This window comes from Vicia villosa, linkage group LG7, assembly GCF_029867415.1.
Source record: "Vicia villosa cultivar HV-30 ecotype Madison, WI linkage group LG7, Vvil1.0, whole genome shotgun sequence".
Taxonomy (NCBI): domain Eukaryota; kingdom Viridiplantae; phylum Streptophyta; class Magnoliopsida; order Fabales; family Fabaceae; genus Vicia; species Vicia villosa.
Genome location: NC_081186.1, coordinates 106,527,754 through 106,555,135, shown reverse-complemented (window position 1 = coordinate 106,555,135; position 27,382 = coordinate 106,527,754). Strand labels below are relative to the sequence as shown.

At 35.1% G+C, this 27,382-nt stretch overlaps 1 pseudogene; it reads right to left on the bottom strand.

Annotated features, from left to right (window-relative positions):
• On the bottom strand, positions 1 to 26,594 carry LOC131619943 (uncharacterized; annotated as a pseudogene).
• Between the last annotated feature and the right edge of the window lie 788 nt (positions 26,595 to 27,382).

Genomic DNA, 27,382 nt, shown 5'->3' with positions numbered 1-27,382 from the left:
TACGAAACTAACATACTATTATATTGTATTATTAAAAATGAAAATCACATAAGTTTATCGTTAATCTAACTTAATTTCAAACAAACACATAAATAAGCAGTTCTAGGCCTTGCCGCCAAACACATCCTTAAGCTTTTTAATTTGTGCCTCATCAAGTAGAGTAGTCTGTGCAACTACGGAAGTTGGTAAGTCATTCCCAAATAAAAGATAATCAGCTACATGCACACCAGGACTTGAGCTACTTAAAGCTCCAAAAGTAACAGCTTTTCCTTTACCAGAGTTAATCACAAAATGCAATAGTCCTTTTGGAATAACTATAACATCACTAGGTTTAACAGTTTTCACATAAGCTTTTGCTGGTGTAATAAATCCAACAGTTACTTCACCTTCAACAATGATAATTAATTCACTTGCATCTGGATGACTATGAATTGGTACAGTTCCATTTACACCAATGTCTACTCTTGCTGCAGCAATATCAAGTCCATTAAGACCTGGTAAATTTGCGACGGTTGCGGCGGTTAATCCGCTATTAAAAGGTGCTACTGGCTTTCCCTCTACTAAGCCAGAGAACACAAAATCATCAACAGTTACATTTGCTTCTGGTTTGCATGGATAAGATCCTGAAGGGGTTTTGGGAAGTGATAAATCTGCTACACAAAAATCAGTGGCTGAAGAAATAACGTGGAAGGTGTATGATGAGAGAAAAGCAAAAACAAACAAAATAGTATTCATGTTTTAAAATTGGGACTAGGATAAGAGAATTGAAGGATTTATTGTGATATTCTTACATGAGAAAAATGGAAGATATATATTGTAATACCCCGTATTAATTAATGCTCTAATGTATTAACTGACACTGAGGTTTTATCAATTGATACGTTAGAGATACTTTTGGACATTTAGTTAGTAGTGTAACTTAAGATATTTTTCTTATATCCTTTCCTTTGGCTTTTCTTCTTCATTCTACATAAAAAGAGAAAGATAGAGAGAAGAAGTAGAGAGAAGGAAGAGCAAAGGAGAAAGAGGAGAAAAGCTTGGATCTTCACCATTTCTTCGCCGAATCAACTCATCTTCGACATCAACGACTCTTAATCGAGGTGGGTTCTAGTTAGAAACTTATAGCTTTGATTGTGGATGAGAAATCATAAGTTTTGATTTAGGGTTTTGTATAGAGGAAATCTAGGTTTTGATCAAATTCATCTATGATTATGAATAAGTGGTTACAATCCATAATTATATCATCTATAGGTTGTATCTATGCCTTATTATGATCTGAAACAGGTGTGAATGGGTTTAGATGGTTTTTGAACCATGGATCTGTGTGTGAGGCAGAGCTGAGAACTGAGTTCTCGCGCGCTTCGCGGCGCGAACGGGGCTGCGCGGCGCGAACTATGCAGGTTTTAGGGGTTCTGCTTCTGCCTTCAGCACGCGGCGCGTACTGGGTGTCGCGGCGCGAACAGTTGGAAATCTTTAGAGCTTTGCTTCTGCCATAGGGTTCGCGGCGCGTAGATTAGTTAGCGGCGCGAACAGTGTTAGAAATTATAGTGGTTTGCTTCTGCCATAGGGTTCGCGGCGCGACCTAGTTGTTGCGCGGCGCGAACTGAAGCTTCCTTAACCAATTTTTCTTAACTTAATGGAAATTGTTTCAAGCATAACTTTTGAACCATAACTCTGTTTTGATCACCGTTCGAAGTGATAGGAAGCTAGAAGCGTGTACTTTCTAGTAGTATAGGTTTTGGGAACAAAGGGAGAATTAATTAATCGAGAATCAGGAAATTGCTTGAGTACTTGGGTTGGTTTTCGTTCGAATTCTTGAGAACGTTATGCTTTTTGTATGATGCTTGTGTACTCTTTAATTGTTACTGAGTTCTATTGCAGGTGGATTAGTATACCTTGTTATAAATGTTTATATCAAGAGGGTAGAATAACTTCATTGTTATGTGAATAAAGGATAAGTGAGGAAAAACTAGGAATTGTTAGGTTATGTAGCTTAACAAAGAAAACCTAGGATGAGACATTATATGGACATACGTGTTGGAATCTTATGAGGAAAGGCTAACAGGCCTAGTGGTTTGCGGAAGCGATCACCATTGTTGATGTATTAATCGGAACCGTAGTATTTTCTTTATTCTTTATTTTTCCTTTGAATGCTAACAGGCATTCACCGTGCAGAAAGGCACATAATCTTGGCAGGTTTGACTCCCGCTTTTGTGTACGAATGGAACCTACGGGTAGAGACTTGTGATGGTGTACGGGCCATGTGAAGTGACGATTCATGGGGAAAGGCTCATGAGTCCGAATCCATTTCGTATGTCAAGATTTTTCCAAAGGATTCATGACTCGTGCCACCTCCTAGACGTAGAAGGGGACGGGAATATGGGGATGCCTTGGTAATGGTTTCCGATTAATAATCTTGTGTTGAGTTGTTGAACTCTAAGTATGATTCCATATAATGTTAGTGTGTGTACTCAAGGTCTAGTTCCTTATGACTTGAGACTTATAGATTAGAACCTTGTAAAGCCGAGAGGATCCATAGGATAGGGAAACCACTGGGATTTTATATCTCACCCCATTATATATTGATTTCAGGTACTACAGGTTCCGCGAAGGGTAAGGAGAAAGAAGTTTGATTTCCTTATTCCTTGTTCTTATTTTGGATATGGCGAAGCTTCCGTTGTGGAGTTCTTTTGAGATCATTGTTTGATCTAGTTCTTAGCTTTTATTTTTGAACATCTTGTATGTATTATGCCACTGTGTAGAACTTTAGTATTTGGGCATTAATATGTATAATGTGTTGTCTAGGAACTTATTGGTATTTCAGTACCAAATACTTGGATTCATGTATACTTATATGATTTGATGCATGTATTTATATATGGGTGTTACAGTTGGTATCAGAGCAGGTCGTATCCTCGACCTAGCCATGAGATATTATAAGTGTTTCTTTCTGTCCAAGATGTGTTGTGTTCCCATGAGTTTTGTTGTGTTATGACTATGGCATTGAGCCTGATCAACTTAATCCCATTTTGATAACCTCCAGGAACATGGCGGACGGACGCAGGACTCGTGGTCGACCCCCCACACGACCTCCACAAGTGAATACACCGGATGGCGGTGCGAATGTTCCATGGCCCCAGTTCATGCAACAGATGCAACAGCAGCAGAATCAGTTCATGCTGCAGATGATGCAACAGATGAATGGCGGTCATAATGCTCCAGTGGTTGTGCCCGAAGCTGTAGGTGGGACTTATAGAGATTTCATTCGCATGAATCCTCCGGAATTTCATGGTGGATTAGATCCTATAAAGGCGCATGAGTGGGTGGCCAATGTAGAAGGAATCTTTGAGATCGTGCATTGTAGTGAAGAGGACAAGGTAGTGTTTGCTTCTCATTCGCTGAAAGGTCCAGCTATGAGGTGGTGGAAGGGTGCTTCTGCTTTGATGACTACTCAGGGTGTACCTAAGGAATGGGAGAATTTCAAGACCACTTTTATGGAGAAATACTTTCCTAGTTCACTGAGGACTAAGAAGGAATTGGAGTTCCAGCAGTTAAGGCAGGACAATATGTCAGTGGCTACTTATGCTGAGAAGTTTGAAATTTTGGCTGCTTACTCTAGGCAGGCCGCGTATGCTCCTGATGAGGGTTGGAAGGTGGACCAGTTTCTGTTTGGTTTAAGGGCTGATATCTCACATAGTGTGTCCCAGAGGGAGTTCACTACTTATACGGAGTTGTTGCGACAATGTTATGTGGCTGAGACTAGTTTGAAGAAAGTTCAAGCTGAGGAAGATCTGAAGAAGAAGAATCAACATGAAAGAGGAAGGCCAAGCCAACAATTTCGACCTAGGCCACAAGCTTTCAAAGGAAAGCAAGTGCAAGGTTCTCGGTCTAGTGCACCTCCGGTGTGTCGTAGTTGTGGTAAGAATCACCTTGGAAGATGTGCCTTTGAAGGGGCGAAGTGTTTCCATTGTCATCAAGAAGGGCATATGGCTAGGAATTGTCCTCAGAATAGGAATCAAGTTCAAGGAAGGGGTACTGGTAGAGTTTATACCTTGGATGCTAAGAAGACCAAGGGTGATAACTCTTTGATTGCGGGTACGTGTTTCGTTAATGGGCATTCTTGTTTTGTTCTATTTGATTGTGGAGCAACACACTCTTTTGTGTCATTACAATGTATGAAGCGACTTGGGTTGCAAGCTACTCCTTTATTTCCTCCTATGGCGGTTACTACTGCTATGGATGAGATGGTAGAGACACCGTTGGTGTGTGAAAATTGTGTGTTATCTGTGGGTGGTAGGAATTTCCAGATTGATCTTGTTTGCTTACCACTTAAGAAGGTAGACGTTGTATTGGGAATGGATTGGCTTTCTGCTAATTCGGTGTTCATTGGGTGTGAGGAGAAGTTAATCATTATCCCAACTGAAGAAGCTACTCCAAAGGATGTGTTGACTACTATACTAGAAGGTACGGTAGGTATGATTAATCTCTTGTTTGAGAAAGAGAAGTCTGTTCTGTTGGTTCTCACTAAGGAGACGGGTGACAAGTTAGAGGTTTCACAAATTGCTGTCGTTAGAGAATTTTCCGATGTTTTTCCCGAGGATGTCACTTCTCTTCCTCCGGAAAGGGAAGTGGAATTCTCTATTGACCTGGTACCGGGAACGGCTCCTATATCCGTTTCTCCGTATCGGATGGCACCACTTGAATTAAGAGAATTGAAGGGGCAATTGGAAGAACTGATGGCTAAACATTTTGTGCGACCTAGTGTCTCACCGTGGGGAGCTCCAGTGTTGTTAGTAAAGAAGAAGGATGGTGGGATGAGACTATGTATTGATTACCGTCGGTTGAATAAGGCCACCATCAAGAACAAATACCCTTTGCCTAGGATAAACGACTTGTTAGATCAATTGAAAGGAGCCTGTGTGTTCTCGAAGATTGATTTGCGGTCAGGTTATCACCAAATCCGTGTGAAGAGCTCAGATGTGCCAAAGACTGCATTTAGAACCCGTTATGGTCATTACGAATTCTTGGTGATGCCTTTCGGTGTTACGAATGCTCCAGCTGTTTTCATGGATTATATGAATCGGTTATTTCAGCCTTACTTAGATCAATTTGTGGTAGTCTTTATCGATGACATTCTTATTTATTCTCGTACTCCACAAGAGCACGAAGAACACCTGAGGATTGTTCTGTCGGTACTGCAAGAAAATCAATTGTTTGCTAAGTTAAGTAAGTGTGAGTTTTGGATGACAGAGGTAAGATTTCTTGGTCATGTTATATCTCAAGGAGGTGTAGCAGTGGACCCGACAAAAATTGAAGCGGTAATTAATTGGGAGAGACCGAGCAATGTCTCAGAAGTCCGAAGTTTCTTGGGCTTAGCCGGCTACTACAGGAGATTTATAAAAGGGTTTTCTCAATTGGCTTTACCAATGACTAGACTTACTCGGAAGGAGTGTCCTTATGATTGGGATTCGGGGTGTGAACAGAGTTTCATTGGCTTGAAGGAAAGATTGACGACTGCTCCTGTTTTGATCGTTCCTGACCCAAATAAGTCCTATGAAGTATTTTGCGATGCTTCCAAGAAAGGATTAGGAGGGGTTTTGATGCAGGATGGTCAGGTGGTAGCATACACATCTCGACAGTTAAAAGTTCACGAAGAGAATTATCCAACTCATGATTTAGAATTGGCTGCGGTTGTTTTTACCCTAAAGGTGTGGCGTCATTACTTGTATGGAGTTCATTTTGAAATGTTCAGCGACCACAAGAGTTTAAAGTACCTATTCGACCAGAAGGAGTTGAATATGCGTCAGAGGCGGTGGATGGAATACTTAAAGGATTATGATTTTGACTTGAAGTATCATCCAGGCAAAGCAAATAAAGTGGCGGATGCTTTGAGTCGGAAGGTGTTAAAGAGGGCCGAATTGATGATGTCAGAGTATGCATTATTGGAGAAATTTCGAGATCTCAACCTTCAATTTGTTTGGACCCAAAATGGAGTATTGATGGGAAACTTGAATGTTAATTCTACTTTGAGAAACGACATCCAACAAGCACAAGCGTCTGATACTAAGTTACAAGAGGTATTGGTTCAACCAGGTTTTACTCGAGCTACAGATGGGATGATTATGTTTAATCAGAGGATTTGTGTTCCGGACGATGCGTTATTGAAAAGAAGGATTTTGGATGAAGCCCACAAGGGTGCTTTCACGATACATCCGGGTTCTTCAAAAATGTACCAAGATTTGAAAGGGGATTATTGGTGGTCCGGAATGAAAGGAGATGTCGCAGTGTACGTATCAGAGTGTGCGGTGTGCCAACAAGTAAAGATCGAACATCAAAGGCCGGGTGGATTGTTACAACCACTAGAGATTCCAATATGGAAGTGGGATAGTATTTCAATGGATTTTGCGGTTAGTTTACCTCGTACTCAAGGTGGATATGATTCTATTTGGGTGATTGTAGATCGGTTGACGAAATCTGCACATTTCTTAGCCGTGAAGACTACTTACAAGGCAAGTCATCTTGCACGGTTGTTTATCGCAGAGATTGTGAAGTTGCACGGTGTACCCTCTAGTATTGTGTCGGATAGAGATCCAAAGTTTACTTCAAGGTTTTGGAGAGCTTTTCAGCAAGCGATGGGATCCAAATTATGTTTGAGCACGTCGAACCACCCTCAAACGGATGGTCAGACGGAACGGACGATACAAACCTTGGAGGATATGTTAAGAGCGTGTGTGCTTGAAAGTAGAGGAAATTGGAAGGAGCTTTTACCATTGATTGAATTTGCTTACAATAACAGTTATCATGCGAGTATCGGTATGGCACCTTATGAGGCATTATATGGGAGAAAATGTAGAACACCGTTGTGTTGGTCAGAAATTGGTGATGATAGAATTTTGGGACCCGAAATTATTCAAGAGACCACGGACAAGATTAGAATGATTCGTGAGAAGGTTAAACAAGCACAGGATCGTCAGAAGAGTTATGCGGATAACCGCAGGAGACCTTTGGAGTTTATGGAAGGTGACCATGTATTTTTGAAAGTTACTCCGAGGTTGAGGTTGAAAGGACCGTTTAAGTCAAGGAAGTTAAGTCCGAGATACGTGGGACCGTATGAGGTTCTAGAGAGGATTGGTGAAGTAGCTTACCGTTTAGCCTTACCACCTTCTCTATCAGAAATGCATGATGTTTTCCACGTGTCTCAACTGAGGAAGTTTATTCCCGATCCTCTCCAGCCGGTGTTACCAAATGCAATTGAGATAGAATCAGATTTGACTTTTGAACCCTTACCGAGCCGTATCGTAGGAAGAGAGACTAAAGTGTTACGCAACAAGGAGATTCCTCTTGTCAAGGTTCAGTGGGATGTGACGCATCCGGGCGATGCTACATGGGAACTTGAATCGGAAATGCGGGATGCTTACCCTCACCTTTTCAGGTAATTCTTAAATTCGAGGACGAATTTCTATTTAAGTGGGGGAGGATGTAATACCCCGTATTAATTAATGCTCTAATGTATTAACTGACACTGAGGTTTTATCAATTGATACGTTAGAGATACTTTTGGACATTTAGTTAGTAGTGTAACTTAAGATATTTTTCTTATATCCTTTCCTTTGGCTTTTCTTCTTCATTCTACATAAAAAGAGAAAGATATAGAGAAGAAGTAGAGAGAAGGAAGAGCAAAGGAGAAAGAGGAGAAAAGCTTGGATCTTCACCATTTCTTCGCCGAATCAACTCATCTTCGACATCAACGACTCTTAATCGAGGTGGGTTCTAGTTAGAAACTTATAGCTTTGATTGTGGATGAGAAATCATAAGTTTTGATTTAGGGTTTTGTATAGAGGAAATCTAGGTTTTGATCAAATTCATCTATGATTATGAATAAGTGGTTACAATCCATAATTATATCATCTATAGGTTGTATCTATGCCTTATTATGATCTGAAACAGGTGTGAATGGGTTTAGATGGTTTTTGAACCATGGATCTGTGTGTGAGGCAGAGCTGAGAACTGAGTTCTCGCGCGCTTCGCGGCGCGAACGGGGCTGCGCGGCGCGAACTATGCAGGTTTTAGGGGTTCTGCTTCTGCCTTCAGCACGCGGCGCGTACTGGGTGTCGCGGCGCGAACAGTTGGAAATCTTTAGAGCTTTGCTTCTGCCATAGGGTTCGCGGCGCGTAGATTAGTTAGCGGCGCGAACAGTGTTAGAAATTATAGTGGTTTGCTTCTGCCATAGGGTTCGCGGCGCGACCTAGTTGTTGCGCGGCGCGAACTGAAGCTTCCTTAACCAATTTTTCTTAACTTAATGGAAATTGTTTCAAGCATAACTTTTGAACCATAACTCTGTTTTGATCACCGTTCGAAGTGATAGGAAGCTAGAAGCGTGTACTTTCTAGTAGTATAGGTTTTGGGAACAAAGGGAGAATTAATTAATCGAGAATCAGGAAATTGCTTGAGTACTTGGGTTGGTTTTCGTTCAAATTCTTGAGAACGTTATGCTTTTTGTATGATGCTTGTGTACTCTTTAATTGTTACTGAGTTCTATTGCAGGTGGATTAGTATACCTTGTTATAAATGTTTATATCAAGAGGGTAGAATAACTTCATTGTTATGTGAATAAAGGATAAGTGAGGAAAAACTAGGAATTGTTAGGTTATGTAGCTTAACAAAGAAAACCTAGGATGAGACATTATATGGACATACGTGTTGGAATCTTATGAGGAAAGGCTAACAGGCCTAGTGGTTTGCGGAAGCGATCACCATTGTTGATGTATTAATCGGAACCGTAGTATTTTCTTTATTCTTTATTTTTCCTTTGAATGCTAACAGGCATTCACCGTGCAGAAAGGCACATAATCTTGGCAGGTTTGACTCCCGCTTTTGTGTACGAATGGAACCTACGGGTAGAGACTTGTGATGGTGTACGGGCCATGTGAAGTGACGATTCATGGGGAAAGGCTCATGAGTCCGAATCCATTTCGTATGTCAAGATTTTTCCAAAGGATTCATGACTCGTGCCACCTCCTAGACGTAGAAGGGGACGGGAATATGGGGATGCCTTGGTAATGGTTTCCGATTAATAATCTTGTGTTGAGTTGTTGAACTCTAAGTATGATTCCATATAATGTTAGTGTGTGTACTCAAGGTCTAGTTCCTTATGACTTGAGACTTATAGATTAGAACCTTGTAAAGCCGAGAGGATCCATAGGATAGGGAAACCACTGGGATTTTATATCTCACCCCATTATATATTGATTTCAGGTACTACAGGTTCCGCGAAGGGTAAGGAGAAAGAAGTTTGATTTCCTTATTCCTTGTTCTTATTTTGGATATGGCGAAGCTTCCGTTGTGGAGTTCTTTTGAGATCATTGTTTGATCTAGTTCTTAGCTTTTATTTTTGAACATCTTGTATGTATTATGCCACTGTGTAGAACTTTAGTATTTGGGCATTAATATGTATAATGTGTTGTCTAGGAACTTATTGGTATTTCAGTACCAAATACTTGGATTCATGTATACTTATATGATTTGATGCATGTATTTATATATGGGTGTTACATATATATATATATATATATATATATATATATATATATATATAGCCTTAGTTTATGGTACATAAAAGGTTGTCTACCTTAGTTTTTCAACTTATTATTTGTTGAATTTCTTTAATAAAATTGAAACTATTATTTTTGGTATTAAAGATATGAAACTTTGAATATTCAACTTATTTTAAAGATATTTGATCATTTTATTTAATTTAAAATTATTCTTATTTATGTATACTTCATCTGGTCTTATTTATAATAAAAAGTTTGTTATTTTAGATACATTAAATAATTAATATATATATATAAACTACATATTGTCCAGATACGTTAATTATTTAATATATTTAAAAACAATTTTAAAGAGATTATTAAATAATATAAAAAATCATTAATTTAAACAAAGTTTCCCACTTTTTTTTCTTTCTAATATTCTATATTTTTATATTTATTTCAAATGCAATTCTCAAATAAAGTATTTTTTAAAATTATTTTTAGCATATTATAAATCATCCTTTACTATTTTTATAACTTATTTTGTCATTAGTATGTTATCAATCTAAACACTAATTTTTCAATAAAATATTTTTTTATTAAATAAAGGTTTAATTTTTTATAAAAATAAAAATTATATCTATATATTTCCAGTCAAAATAATTTTTTCTTACGTCTCTTTACACATTCATCACCTTTTTCATTTTATATAGGAATAAACTTAGCCGAAAGCTTTGTCATTGATGACTAGGATTGGGAATCAGCCGAGTCGGACTTGTCTCAATTTATTTTGATTCGATAAAATTTGATTCAACTTAAAATTGGACTCGAGTTTGACACAATTTCTTTTAAGTTTAAACTCAACTCATTTTAAGTTTATGAACAAATCGGTTCAACTCGTTTATTTTTAAAATTTAAAAGTTTTTTTATAATGTTTAATTTTTTTATATTTGACATTTTAAATTAATATTATTTTTCTAAAAAAATTAAAATAAAAATTAAAAAATTAAAATGTAATTTTATTTCAAAAGTATACAACTTCAAAAATTAAATGACAATGTACGTTCTTTATATATATATATATATATATATATATATATATATATATATATATATATATATATATATATATATATATATATATATATATATATATATATATATATATATATATATAGTTTTGGTCTAACTCAACGATTAGGCATGGCCCAATTCACTTCTGCTTCTAGGACGACCCAATAAGCTTTGACCCAATCACCTAAGGGCAGCAAGAACGCCATCTCCCTGTCCCCTTGGTTGGGCTTTCTCCCTACTCGTGTCGAGGACAGCTCACCATCATTATACCCGACCAGACCAGCCTCTACGCCAGCAGCAAGGCAGGCATCCCACTCCCCGTCGGGGAGTAGAGTAACCCTTGCTCGTTAAGTGTCCCTGTCGTCCAGCAACATCCCTCTGCCAAACCAACGGCTAGTTTCAGATAGCCTCTCAGGATTCGTAAGTTTACTCCTAGAATCTTGGCAGTCACGCGTTTTGGGCCTTGATCCACGATCTAGTTCAAAACACGGACCAATAGCTAAGCGATGGGGGCATTATATAAACCCTCTCATTCGAGAGGGCCAAGTAACACAATTTCAAATCTTTGAAACACTAAAATGTATTTGTGTTCCTACTTACTTGATCTTTGGAGTGCCCTGCAGGTACTCCCTCCTTTTCCTCATCACCAACACTATGCGGACGTCTTTGGCCTATTTCTGGTTCTGATCAGCAGGTGAGTATATATATATATATATATATATATATATATATATATATATATATATCATTTAAAATTATATTTTAATGTGTAACATTTTCATATAATTTGATTTTTCAAAGTACTTTTTTAATCTAACACATATTTAATTTAAATAATAAGGAATATTCTAATTGGGCCTTGGCCCAATATCAATAAAAATATTTTGTGGGAATTTCTTAGACCACCCCTATATGGTGAAAAACACCTCTGAAAACTCCATAATATCTTTCAGAAGTACATATCAGAAATCACATTTTTAAGATGTTTCAGATATGCATATCAGAAATCACTTTTTTCTAATTTTTTATTATTTAAACGTTGCATCCGAACTTTACATTCTACTATATGAGAATGAAGCCAACTTTGATAAAAATTAACAATGCCTTTGTTCCATCTATTAGCGGTAAGGTACAAGTTCCAAAGTGGATGTCCTTCCCTGAGATGAGTTATCTTATAGCAAGTGAGTATGACAGGGTGTGTGTCGATCTGATAAGATTTGTATTTTCAAACATTTTCCCACTTCATAGTCGTCCACCTATAGACCCGTCCGGCCGCATCATTTGTATCGGGTATTAAAAATCGCGCTACTTTGTACAAGTTTATTTGAAACCAGGGTGTCCTATTCCGCTACAACATGTCAGTGGATGACACATCATATAAAAGAGGCATAAACTTGGTCAAATCACTTTTTTGAAATGATGGTGGAGTCCAAAAAATTGATGAAGCATGAGAGAGAATCAAATAGGGAGAAGTCGAAGAAAGATTTGATTTTAGATTTAAGCGGTAAGAATTTGTTCGGTGCATTTTAGAATGTAATCAAATTATTTTTTGAATGTATTGTCATGAAGAGTGTAAAACCAATACGATTCAATACATATATAATATGTTTATATTTCATGTTATCAATATTTATTCTTACCAATTTTATTTTTTTTCTATGTTGATTTGCTGCTGATTCTGCCATAACAGAATGTCTCTGTGGTTCTGCATAATTCGGATATGCACATATGAAGGAACCTTCAATTTTTTGAAGAAAAAAAAACATCAATGCTTATTTCGCATTTGCATTTCCGAAATATGCCCTGATAGCAAGATAAGATTTCTTGGGTCCATATTGCTCCAAAAAGTCTATAAATATGGTCTCTAAAGCATTTCCATCACAAGCCAGAATCAGAAATGACTCAAACCTATCCTCACCTTGCTTTTGTCTACTTCATTGGTTACATGAAGCCGCTCTAATTTAGGTTCTCGCACGACATCCCATTTGCTGAGCTGATTCCGATAATGAACTCTATCTTGCAATATCCAGAAAATCCAAAGGTGGTCAATATTGAGTATCATTCACCTTTCACTTGACAATGAAGGAAAAGTAAAGTTTACCCCCATTTGAGCTAAAGAACGATAATTTAGAGGTTATGTGGACAATTTTTCAACAATATTCTTCAAATGGTCTGATTGAGTTGGATGCAAAGCTTCAAAGATCGGGAGAAGATGTTATCAAAATGTTGTGACTTCCTCAACTACCTGTTTATAACGTTAAATTTCTGTTGAACTAGCTACGTAATTTCGATAATTTATGATGAATATATGCTTTGTTGCCTTGGTATTAAGGATTTTGTTTCTGCTGTCCCAGACATGTTTTCGGATATGCACATCTGAAGTCACCTTTTCTTAGAAAAAAATGTGTCTTCAGAAGTGCACGTGCGAAAGCACCTTTTCTTGAAAAAACGTGTCTTTAGAAGTGCACATGCGAAATCACATTTTCTTGAAAAAAATGTGTATTCGGAAGTGCACATGCAAAATCAACATTTTTTCAATAAAAGGTGTGTTCGGATATGCACATCTGAAGTTTGGGGATATTTTGGTATTTTTGATAGAGGTCTCTAAGAAGAGACATATGAGTGTATTAAGAAATTCCCTATTTTGTTTATTTATAACTCTTTTAGCCAAAGTGTAGGTCATGCTATTACTATTTCGGTTTATGTGGGTTTTTTATTCATTTCTAAAGCCCATTAGACTTTTTAAAAACATTGAGAGTGTTTTATCCACATTAAACCTATCATTCTATTTTCGTACCTCGTCTTCTCTTCTTTCCACTCGTCTCTCTCTTCTTCCAAACCCCAACACAACTCCTCTAATTTTTGTCCATCATATTCACAATTTCTTTATAGTTTGCCCTTACTAAGACTTGTTAGCTTTCATTTTTCTTGCAAACTCCAACACATTTAGGATAGCTTGACCCTCAACATCTATAGGGTTTTTGAAGCTCCTTTGATTCCAAGTAGCTGAAGCTATTGTTTAATTGATGTCATTTCTGAACCAAGCTCTTGTGTTTCACTCACCCTCGGTAGTAAGATATGTATTGGTGTTCATTATTATATTGTTAGTTTCTCAAGTAACGTCCTTCTTCTCTGTTTGATAAGTTTGCATGTTGGCGAAGCTTTTATTTTGTTGCTCGCTTATGATACTGCAACTATTCTTTATTGTCAATATGCATAATAAATGTCGATCTTTTGCTTAAAGAAGTTTTGCATCTTCTTTTGTTGATCCAGGTTTTGCATGTTAGTTTCTCCGCGTGTTAGTTTCTCTTGTATGTTGATTTGTAGGTGTTAAGAGATGGTTCCTATATTATAAATCTCAATATGGTTTTTTCATCAAGGTTTATATTCTTTTTCCCTTTCTCAATTTCTCTGTTATCCTTCATTTTCCAAATCAGCTTCTAATGCTTCCTTTTTATTGTTTCCTATCCACCTTATAACTATCCGAGGCTGGCAAAATATTATTAACGACTTCTTCATTGGTCATGTTTCTATCAGTTTTGTTCATATTACTATCCTTTTTCTTCTTCATATTCTCTCTATCTTTTTAATTTCCTTGATCTTGATTTATGTAATTTTTCCAAGTATTTTATTCAATATCATATGTCTCCCTGTTTTTAATCCATATGCAGTTTCTGTTATTCTTCTTCTCTATATCTTTATTGGCTTCATTTTCACATGCAGTCATCTTTTTATGGTTGTTGTTTAGGTCACTATGCCAAATAAGACCTTAGACTAAGGCTGTTCAAAAGAACAGCCGAACCGAACTGAAGTTAAAATAACCAAACCATATGGTTAGTGAACCAAACTTATATTTTATTAATGGTTCAAGAACCGAACCGTTAAGCAATTAACTCTGAATCGAACCGTTTGTTATATTAGTTTCTAAATTGAATTTCTTTTTCAAAAATAAAAACGTCGATTTTTTACGAAAAATAAAAGTCATTTTTTTCGAAAATAAAAAAACTCAATTTTACTGTATTTTCATAAAAATCGATTTTACTGTATTTTCACAAACCTCAATTTTGCTATATTTTTGGTTACTGTAATTTTGATAAAACTCGATTTTATTGTATTTTTCAAAAAAACTCGCTTTTACACTAATTTTGGAAAAACCTGATTTTACAATAATTTTGAAAAACTCGATTTTAATGTATTTTCAAAAAAAACTTGATTTTACTATATTTTCAAAAACTCGATTTTACTGTATTTTTTGAAAAATATAGTAAAATCGGGATATTTTTTGAAAATACAGTAAAATTTAGTTTTGCTAAAAACACAACAAATTCGATTTTTTTTTAAAAATAGAGTAAAATCGAGTTTTTTTTGAAAATATAATAAAATTAAGATTTTTGAAAATAGGATAAAATCGAGTTTTTCCAAAAATACAGTAAAATCGAGTTTTTAAAAATATAGTAAAATCGAGTTTTTTAAAAAATACATTCAAATTGAGTTTTCCAAAAATACACTAAAATTGGGGTTTTTCCATAAATACAGTAAATTCATTTTTTTAAATACAGTAAAATTGAGTTTTTTTTGAAATTACAACTAAATTGGGTTTTTTTAAAAATACTTGTAAAATTGAGTTTTTCCAAAAATACAGTAAAATTCGTGTTTCTTGAAAATATAGTAAAAATCTTATTAAAATACAGTAAAATTGTTTTTTAAATACAGTAAAATAGAGTTTTTTGAAATTACAGTAAAATTGAGTTTTTTTATTTAAATTACTATAAAATCAAGCTTTTCCAAAAATACAGTAAAATCGTGTTTTTTGAAAATATAGTAAGAACGTTTTTTAAATGCAGTAAAATCGATTTTTTTGAATAACACTTGATTAAATAACCAATAAATAAGTCATTCACAAAATGAGGGAAAAAAGCTTGATTTATCCCAAAAATACAAAAATTCGATTTTTTTCTAAAATAAAAAAGTCATTTTTTTCGTAAATTTGAAAAGTCGTTTTTTTTCGAAAATAAAAAAGTTGATTTTTTTCAAAAATAAAAAAAAAATACATTTTTTTGTGTAAAACAAAAAATGTCATTTTTTTTAAAACTAAATATAACGGTTTGGTTCTTTAACAAATGGTTTAGTTTGAAAAAATTTGTCTTCAAATGGTTTGGTATGGTTCGGAATTAAGAACCGTTATACCAAACCAAGACCTTTGGTTCAGTTTGGTTCTAGAAAAATTGAAACGGTTCAGTTTAGTTCGAGAGTCCTTATGTAATGGTTCGGTATGGTTCAGTTCAGTTTTCTTACAGAACTGAACCATGAACAGCCCTACCTTAGACAATGTTTTTTTATATCTTAGACAAAATTTCAAGCGCTCTCTATATTGACGCTGCAGTAGGTATAGACAATGCTTATTTTTAATGTATATGTGTTGGTTTTAATTCACTTTAGGAAGCCTTTTCTATTAAAAGTGATGGCGTAAATTCTTTAAGGCAGCGCTTTATGATAAAAGCATAAGTGTAATCATTGGGCAACACTTTTTGATAAAAGCGCTGATTTAAGTGTCAGACATCATTAGGCAGCGCTTTCTAATAAAAGTGTTGGTGTAATAAGAGTGATATATATATATATATATATATATATATATATATATATATATATATATATATATATATACTTTAAGCAACACATATTCTCTTGATGTATATACTTATAAAACAATAAAAAATGGATTGGGCAATGAATACTCATAATTATTTTTTCAACACCAAATTTGTATTTAAATTTTCATATTCATAGATTAATAATATATATTATGATCAATTAGAACTATATTACACTAAAATATAAAAGGCAAAGTATTCATTTTGGTCTCGTATGTTAACCTCATGGTTCACTTTGGTCCCTTAACTTCAAAAAGTTTTATATTGGTCCCTTAAATCTTCAAAAGGTGTCATTTTTGTACTTTTTGTCATATTAGCGACTGATCTAGCGACTAATTTTTTAGTTTTTCCGTCGTTAATATGACAAAAAGGACTAAAATGGCACCTTTTGAAAAGTTAAGGGACCAACATGGAACTTTTTGAAGTTAAGGGACAAAAATGAACCCCGAGGTAACATACGGGACCAAAAATGGTATTTTGCCAATATAATAAGAACTTTTCTTAAAGTAATTGAAATTTGCATAAACTTTATAATCCCTCTTATACAAATTCAAAAGTACATATATGCAAAACAATGATAACATATATCTTTTCAAAATTACTTTAACATTGGATATATGTTTGTCCAGAGTATGTCTTTTTTCAAACCTTTCATTTTTATGTACCATACGCATAAAACATTGAAGTGATCTTTAAATCGAGACATTGCTTATAAAATATTAAAATAAACTTGTTTAAACATATATATAAAAGTTTTTAATTAACGAAACTCAGTGACATATCAAATTTCTAAGCGCAAAACACATGCATTTCTAAAGTAATTGATGGATAATAATTAAACAAACTTAAAAAATGCAATTGGTTTATTACTACATAAATATTTCCCTTATCTTTTGATTTCATAAGAAAACTCTTCTTTTCTGCGATCCTACAACAAGCAAAACATTAATTAAGCTTGAAACTCCATATTTTCACATAAAATATTAGTTGTAAGAGGTCAACTTCCATAATCCCCAACTATATGGAATTTATGCATAAAATAGAATAGTCACGCGTATCTGGCGATTTGTGAATGTCGGTCACTATTGACCTATTTTTTTTCATCATCTACATTCTAATTGCTTCATGAAAAGAAACCATCACCAACATTGCATTTCTAGAAACCTTTGTATAAACCAAACCCATCGCCTATCCAAAAACAACCTTACCAGCCCTACAGAAAGTTCCTAAATCCTTTGTTGAAGCTTTACAAAATGTCTGTGCTGTAACACCCCATAATTATTTCTTATTATTTAATTTAAATAAGGATAAATTAATTAATTTGAATAAGTGATATTGTGAGGATTATTGAGAAATATTGGAAAATATAGTTATTGGGCTTGCGTTATGGTTAGTAAGTAGGAGGTGTTAACTTACTAAGCCCACTAACCACAATTATTATATTTTTCATAAAATAGATGAAATATTGTGAAAAGAGGGATTGCAGCATTTAGGGAGAAGCATTTAGGGAGAAGAGAAAGAACGTGAAACCTGAAGAGCTTTGGAAAAGGGGAAGACCGAAGATAAAACCTAAGGTAAGGGGGGATTCGTTTCGGTTAATGATTATTATGTAATCGATAGTGATAGAATTGTTTAGGATTATTAGTTGGGTCAATTAGATGTATGATGAATGAGTAGGAATGTTAGGTTTTGATGAATTAATGAATTAATGAATATTTTGATGTTAGATGACCTCTAAAATGTGTTATAATTGTAGTATATTATGTCACTGGATGATGTTTTGATGTGGGTATGATTATGGTGTGATTGGACTGAATTGAGAGGGGAATGGTGTCCGAATCGCAGCAAAATTATGCATAAAACGCAATATGCGTCGACCTGAGTGTCAGTTGCGTTGACACATTCAGGAATTTGCGTCGACCTATAGTGTCAGCGTGCGCTTACCCGAGAGTGGTAGGAGTTCTATGCGTCGACCTGAAGGAGGCTGTGCGTCGACGCACAACATGCAATTTTTGAAAAATATTCTGAAGGTCATAACTTTTGATCCGTTTGTCCGATTTATGTGCCATTTTGGGCGTTGCGAAGCTAATTAGATGTTTTACATGATGAAGTGATAAAATGGGCGGTGGCCGACTTTATTGTAAAAACTCGATTAAATTGCTTTGGTGGATTGAAACATTGTATATGTATAAATGTGTTTATATATATGACCATGTGTTTGTGTGATGGTTTGATGATTTGTGATTGTATTTAATATGTGATTAATATTAATATGACAATTGTGGTGAATATGTGAGAATGATTGAATGATGCCTAGACATGTACATGCTTACGATGTTGATGAGATAAGATGAAAATAGACGATGTTAAGCATCGTATTGATGATGATATAAGTATGTGATATGTGTGCATTCATTCATGAATCATTTGCATTGGTGATATATCCCGATGATGAGTGGATTTTGTAGGACGTAATTCCCATTGTGCGGAATTTGTGCCGGTGGACTGTATCTCGATGATGAGTAGATCAGTTGGATGGGTTCAGCCCATGTTGGTACCACATGCATTAGCTTTAGTTCATTCATATGCATTATGATATATTATAGCTTGAATGAATTGTGTTGTGATTGAGGATGTATTTGGTATGTTTGACGAATGTGATTTGTTGGAATGATCGTATACATGTAGGATTGAGTGATTAATAATTCCTTAACGTTTTATTGCTTATGACTATATAATACTCGTTAATTGTGAATGAGACTCACCCTTACATGTTGTTTTTCAGATTGAGGAGTAGAGGCTTAGCTGATTGGTGAGGATAGCTCTTAGAGTTCATCCATGAGTCGTGTCGGTCATGCTCTGATTGTAACACTGGGGAACGCTAGTTTAGAGACGAATTACTCTATTTTGATTTTGTTGTTTAGACTTGGTTTGGATTAATTGCATGGATGATGAATATGCAACATTATGAATTATAATCCGCTGTGTTGAACATGAATGGTGTTTTATGTTAAATTGTTCCTCGTGTGGCATGACAATTGACATGGTGTTTTGTTTAAATTAATTGTGATACCCTTGTATTTCATGTTTACTCTGAATGAATTCTATTTATTTCCGCGGGGTTTAGAAGGGTGTTACAGTGACATACCCCTTTGCCAACTTTCCATTCCATGTCTCAATGGAGACCGTCTGTCCATCACCATCCCAGAAGAAGAACGTCTTTTAGGATTGGAAGTCTACAAGCACAATCTTCACGGGAATATCCTATGGCCAAAGGGCTCTACCCCTCTCATAGTGGCAAGTTTGCGCGTGAAGCCTACCCTTCTTTGGAGTTCCATTGGGAAAGATGATTCATTTTTTTAGGTGAGTTTTTGTTCAAATTTTCATTTTCTAATCTGGAAGATGTTCGTAGGGTTAGAGCTACTAGATTTTGAAATGTTAACCCCAGGGTTTTAAAGTTATTCCCATGGTCTAAGGGTTTCATTCCTTCCTCTGCTCAACACATATCTACACAAGTTTGGGTCAGAATACATGGGCTTTCACAGGAATATTGGCGGCCAAAGATACTTTTTTCCATTTCCAATAGTATAGGAACTCCTATAAGTATAGATTCAACAAGAAAAAAACATATTTTGACAGGCCCTTTGACCATTCATTTATGTGCTCATTGATCTTGTCATGTCAAGAGATTTAAGTTACAAAATTCTGGTGGAAAGAGTAGGGTACGCGTTTTTGTAGACTTAGAATATGAAAAGCTACCTACATTCTACAGCTTTTGTAATTGTGTGGGACACTCTATGGAGAATTTTAGAAGAAAATGAGCCTTCACAGACCTGGAAAATGGTAAACGTCCTTTCAAAAACCAAAGTATACCTGCTAAAATACTCAAACCAGTTGGAGAGAAAAATAAGGAAATTATAATTGAAACCGTGGAGATAACTCTTACAAATCAAAAGGCAGTGCACACTGGTTAAACTAGTAAAGATTAAATCTGCCAGATGCTAGCCCTATCATTTTGTTGTAAACTGAAACTGAAAACTATGATGGGAATTTTATTCATGATTATCCTATCAAACACTCTTCACCAGTTCCTACTGAGGAAGTTATTAGCTCAAATGATTTGGAGTTTGTGGATGCTACTCAAGGCTCGTATTTATAAGATAACATAGAGGAAACACAAAAGAAAAATGCATAATTTTCACAAAACTCCTGGGCCAATATTGCTGAGTTAGGAGACCAAGAGGAAAATTATGAGGATTATGAAGATACTGAAGCAGATTATCTGCAATTTCAAACAACCATGACAAAATCTCAAACAAAGAAACTTAGACAAATATCCAAAACTAGAAAAACCTACTTAACTAGATCCCAAGCTGGTGTTCCAAGAAAATCCTCATGAAGTGTATTTTTTGGAATGCACGAGGGTTTCCCAATGCCCCTACTAGATTGGTTCTTAAAAATATTCTTAAGAATCATAAACCTGATTTCGGTTTCCTTGTTGTGCCTTTACTTGTAGTTTGATGTAGACATTCATGTTGTATACATAGCTTAGATGTAGTTTAGTAATGTATATATACTTGTTGAAATGTCATTTATCTGCTTTGTATGTACTCAATACCAAAAATTTAATATCTTACTAATATGATTCTAGACGTATATTGGTGGAGGTATTACTAAAGATATCCTTATTTCATAGATTTCAAATCGATATAAACATTAAGGGACTGTTTAAATAAAAACATTTTTAAAGTTTATAGCTCAAATAATCATCAAAATAAGTGTTTATTAATAAATTTTTATTAACTATTTTATGATAAAAAATATTTTAAATTATTTTTTCATATATTTGTCTTCATCAACTATTTTTAAAAATTAAAGATAATTAAAAAAAATGAAAAATGTCATAAGTTATTTTTTTTAGTCTTTTAAATAGTGTCACAAAATTTATGTCAAAATAAAAATTCAAATAAGCACATTGAAAGATATTCAAAATGTCAAACCAATGTCAAAAATCGTTAACACCAAATTTTATCTTCTTGATTTCAAATTTAATTGCAATAGATATTTTTGATTTTATTTGAATATATTTATGAAGTCAAGGGAGTGTAAGACTTCAACATTAAGACCATTTTGAAGGTGGGTAAAAGCAGACTATTGCATAGAGTCTAAATTTTTTTACTGTTAAACTATAACTAAAAAGAGCTCTCAAAATATTTTTTTTAATAGGCAAGATATCTATTAAAGGAGAAGAGGCTTATCAACCGAAAACAACAACAACGGAAAAACTCTACCTTCCAAAACAAAAAGAAGGGTGAGTATTCCAGGTATGAAAATTACATCCAGATAGAAGCTTACAACAAGATGATAGCCAAATCCAAGATCTCAACACAATGGCTGATGTACAGTCGTCAAAGGAAGGATTAATATAGTTAAATATAATATCGTTTCTAGATAACCATATACTCCAAACAGTCACTAAGCAAACAACTGCTGCTATTTTTCTTTGCATCCCACTCTTGATTTTATCAACATGAAGGAAATAGGACTTGAACTCTTCTAAATTTAATTCCTCAAGATAATCCAACCACATAAACACTCTACGCCATATATAGTCCGGAAAAGAACAAGAGCCAAAGATATGTTCTATAGTTTCTATTTGAGACAAACAAAAAATACAGTTAAGATCATTGCTCACCGGAATTATGCTTCGCCTGAGAAGATTATCTTTGGTTGCTATACGATTGAGTAGAACTCTCCAACCAAAGAATTGCAACTTAGGAGGAGCTTCTACCTTCCACGGCGATTTCACTACTTCTGCTATATCTGCCTGGCAAAAGGTATCAGCAGTAACCCTTCTAAGATATTTCATAAAAAGAATAACCTTAAATACTTCTTCCGCTTCCAGCATCCATTCATGAACATCTTCTTCATTGCTGGCCATAGGAACATCTTGAAGCAGCTCCAATAAATTATCTCTAGCCGTATGAAAACATGGATCATTGACATCCAAACATTCCTCCATGTTCCAAGTCCACTGTTGGCCGCTCCAACATATCATCTTTGCCACACTGCTATTTGGGTTAGAAGCTACTGCAAAGGCCTCCGGATAAATATCATTGATAGCTTGATTTCCCAGCCACTTAGAGTGCCAGAAAGCAGTACCACGACCATTGTTGACCTTAGACAAAACTGCACCTGTAAAAATATTATCACCATTATCTTTAGAACAACCCGATTGCAGTATGTCACACCACCATATGGAGTCCTTGACTGTTATCACCGAATTATTCCCTATTAAGACTTTATTGATCGGGTCCCCGTATCTCCCTCTAAGCAAACTACTCCAAACTGCATCCTTCTCCTTAATAATCATCCACTTCCATTTTTGCAGCAAAGCCGAAGTTAAGACTTTGATATCCTTAATGCCAAGACCACCCTCATCCTTAGGATAGAAAACGAATTTCCAACTTACCCAGTGGATAGAGCGTCTGCCTTCAGATTTGTGCCAGAGAAAATTGCTTTGTATCTTCCTAATCTCATTGATCACTTTAGATGGAGTTTTATAGAAAGAGAGGTAAAAAAATAGGTATTGCATTCAACACCGCATTGATTAACATCACACGCCCCACCATATTCAAATGTCTTCCTCACCAAGTAGCCAATCTAGATTTCAGCTGGTCAAGTAATTCCTTCCACATTGAAATCTTTCTTGGACTATCCCCAACTTTAACTCCTAGATATTTAAATGGTAAAAAGTCTATATCACAGTTCAAGACATTTGACGCAGGCTCCATAAGCCAGTCACTCACGTTTACCCCATACAACTTACTCTTTACAAAGTTAATCTTCAGCCCTGTCATTAGTTCAAACCCTCTAAGTATTGACTTCATCATCCAAAAATTATCGATATTCCCATCCGCCACTAAGATCGTGTCATCAGCAAACTGCACTAAGTTAACTTCTTCTTCTCCGTTGAACTTAAAACCTTTGTAAGCGCCTAGATCCACTGTCCTTCTCATTAAACCCGCTAAAACCTCCATAACCAAAACAAATAGAAAGGGTGAAATCGGGTCCCCTTGAAGGAGGCCTTTTCCCACCTTAAAATCCTTGGTAGTGCTCTCATTGACGATGATAGAAGTGTAACTTGTAGATACGCAGCTTTCCGTCCAACTTAGCCATTTGTTACCAAACCCCATATTGGTCAATATCGTACGCAAAAAGTCCCAACTGACACAGTCATAGGCCTTTTCGAAGTCAACCTTCAGAGCAACGCACCCTCTTTTCTCTCTTTTTGCCATATCCAAGATCTCATTGATCAACAGCACTCCATCTAACATATGTCTGCCTGGCACGAATGCATATTGATTACCTGAGACAAGCTTTCCAATTACTCCTTTGATTCTTGCTGCCATAAGTTTGGATATAATCTTGTACTGACTTTGAACAAGACAAATAGGTCTGAATTCATGGAGGAATTGAGGATTATTTATCTTCGAAACAAGGGTTAAAAAGGAGGAAGTAACAACTTTAGTTAATCGAGCATCCTTGTAAAAGTCAGCCACAAACTTAAATACATCCGCTTTAATAAACTCCGAGCAATTCTTGTAGAAGGAAAATGAAAACTCGTCTGGCCCCGAGCTTTTGCTCCCATCGCAAGCCCACACCGTGTCTTTGATTTCATCTTCCGTAAACGGCCTATCCAGCCAACAGTTGTCCACCTCACTTAATCTTTTAAAATTTAATTCACCCGGTTCAGGTCTTCTCCTACTGTTTTCCCTAAAGAACTCCTCAAAATGGTGTTTCACTTCTTCTTTCACTCCATCTACCCCTTCTACTAGGTCATTTCGCCCCATAATGCCAGTGATAGCATTCCTCCTCCTCCTTATCTTCAAAGAGTTATGAAAAAATCGGGTATTCTTGTCTCCATCTTTAAGCCATAGCTGCCTTGATTTAAGTCTTAGCATGCCTTCCTTCAGTTACTTTGTACCTATCTTCAACCAAAGCTGAAATATCCTCCCCATGTTGATCAACAATCATTCTATCTAGATCATTCAATTTCTCCACTTTTTCACTCACCTGAAGATCAATCCAACCAAAGACATCACAATTCCACTTCCTTATAATAACCTTCATTTTTTCAGCTTCTCATATAGCACAAAGTCCCCTCTTCCTTCTACACTTAACTTGCCTCATTCTTCCCTCAAGAAAGGTAGAAAACCCCCATGCTTGAACCAAGAATTATTAAACCTAAAAGGTTTTGGACCCCAATCTATCTTCCCCATATTGAGCCATATATGACAATGATCTGAAATGTCCCTCTCTCGCACTCTTTGATCCAATATGCTCCAGTCTTCTATCATCTTATTAGAGACTAAAAACTTGTCAAGACGACTCATTGTCGTTCCGTTCCCTTTGAACCATGTAAACTTTCCTCCAATACACGGTATGTCCACGAGATCCATTTCCTCTATGAATTTCCTGAAGTCCTCCATATTTCTCCTGCTATGACTACCTCTATTACCAACTCTTTCCTCCCTACACCAGACCTCGTTAAAGTCCCCACCTAAACACCATTCACCTTGATCTCTACCCTGCTTTCTCTCCACCAAATTACTCGATAAGGCTCTCGTATCTGCAGCATTACACGACGCATAGATATTAACTAGATTATAAACACCTACTTTCCAAATAACATTAATACCAATATAACCACTTCCCACAAAACTATAGTTAACAAAGACAAAATCGGAATTTTTTCTCCATATAATTGCCATACCTCCTGAAGCGCCTTGAGAGTAAAATGCTGTCCATTCCACATCTTGATTTCCCCAGAAGGAAGAAGCAACCAAATCATCAAAAGCACTAAGTTTTGTCTCCTGAAGAAAGCAAAAGTCAAATTTCCCTGATTGAATTAGGTGGCTCACCCTTTTCCTCTTCAAAGAACTCCCTCCTCCTCTTATGTTGAATGAAAGAATATTCATCAAGACATGTTGCGTTCCGCCATTTTTGCTCTTCGTATTTCTTTATCTCTAATCTCCATACCCTCCACTTCTTTGATAATCACTCCCTTGGCTACTCTACTTACCACACCCAGCTTAGCAATTGTGCCCCAAATTTTATTCCCTACCTCAGATTGTTCATCCCTCTTTGACCTCTCGTTACAATGCATCAGTACTTCTGAATCCGTCATGGAATTAACATTCGAGAACGAACTAATCGATATGTCATCACTTTCGTCAGCTATTTCTTTGTTTGAATCAGTGTGCTCCACCCTTCCTCTTGGGACTAGACAAGCATAATATGAAGGAATTATGCTAACCCTTTTCCCCAAATTCCCAACCTTTTTTCAGATTCCTTCTTCTCGTCAAAGTTTTCTTCAAGTTACTACATTCACCATCAAAAGAGATTTGTTATGATTAAACGATAACAACATATGGACTCTATTTATTTTTCCAAAATTAAATTAAGTTAAACCTACGAACAATTTTCAAAAATTTAAGACGACTCTGATCAAAATCCATATAAATGCAAGAAAGAATTTCTTTAAATTAAATTGCATTAAGCGGTAAAAAATAATAGTGATATAATATAAGAAATATTAAAAACCTTACTATTATTATCTTGTAATATTAAAAATGAAAATCACATAAGTTTTTTTGCTAACAGAACATAATTTCAACAAACACATAAATAAGCAATTCTAGTTCTTGCCGCCAAACACAGCCTTAAGCTTTTTAATTTGTGCCTCATCAAGTAGAGTAGTCTGTGCAACTATGGAAGTTGATAAGTCATTCCCAAATAAAAGTAAATCAGCTACATGCACACCAGGACTTGAGCTACTTAAAGCTCCAAAAGTAACAGCTTTTTCTTTACCAGAGTTAATCACAAAATGCAATAGTCCTTTTGGAATAACTATAACATCAGCAGGTTTAACAGTTTTCACATAAGCTTTTGTTGGTGTAATAAATCCAACAGTTAGTTCACCTTCAAAGATGATAAGCAATTCACTTGCATCAGGATGACTATGAATTGGTACAGTTCCATTTACACCAATGTCTACTCTTGCTGCAGCAATATCAAGTCCATTAAGACCTGGTAAATTTGCGACGGTTGCGGCGGTTACTCCAACGTTAAAAGGTGCTACTGGCTTTCCCTCTACCAAGCCAGAGAAAACAAAGTCATTCACTGTAACTTTTGTTTCATCCTTGCATGGATAATAGCCTAAAGTGTTTTTTGGAAGTGATAAATCTGCTACACAGAAATCTGTGGCAGAAGAAACAGCATGCAAACTATAAGATAAGAAAAAAGCAAAAACAAAGAAAATAAAATTCATGTTTTAAAATGAGACTAGGATAAGAGAATTGAGGAATTTAATGTGATATTTCTACAAGAGAGATGGAAAATATATATAGCCTTAGCTTACAATATATAAAAGGTTGTCCCCTTAACTTTTCAACTTTAATTGGTTATTTTTTTTAATAAATTATAAAATATTATTATTAGGTATTAAAGGAATGAAAATTTGAAATTTGAAGATTTATTTTAATGATATTTGATTATTTTATTTTTGTATATAAAATTATATAAAAGATTATTAATTTAAACAAAGATCCCAATTTTTTTAATATTCTATATTTTTATGTTTCTCCAAAATGTACCTCTCGAATTTATCTTTTTTACTATTTTTATAACTAATTTTATTATTAATATATTTTCAAGAACTACTTTTCCTATAAAATAATTTTTTTTCTAAAGAAAGGTTAAATTTTTGGTTATAAAATAAGATTTATATCCATATATATCCCGTTAAAATACTTTTTTTATACATATCTTTAAACATTTAACATTCTTATCCTTTTCATTATATATATATATATATATATATATATATATATATATATATATATATATATATATATATATATATATATATATATACTAGTACTTCTACCCGTGCGATGCACGGGACAAAATGTGAATATATATTATATTTATATGTAAAAATATAAATGTATGAAAATAACAAAAATATATATTTTTTCATATTATAAAACAAAAAAGTATATTCCACTGATACAATAAAAACATGAAACATAAATTATCCTTCTCAAAAGAGATAAT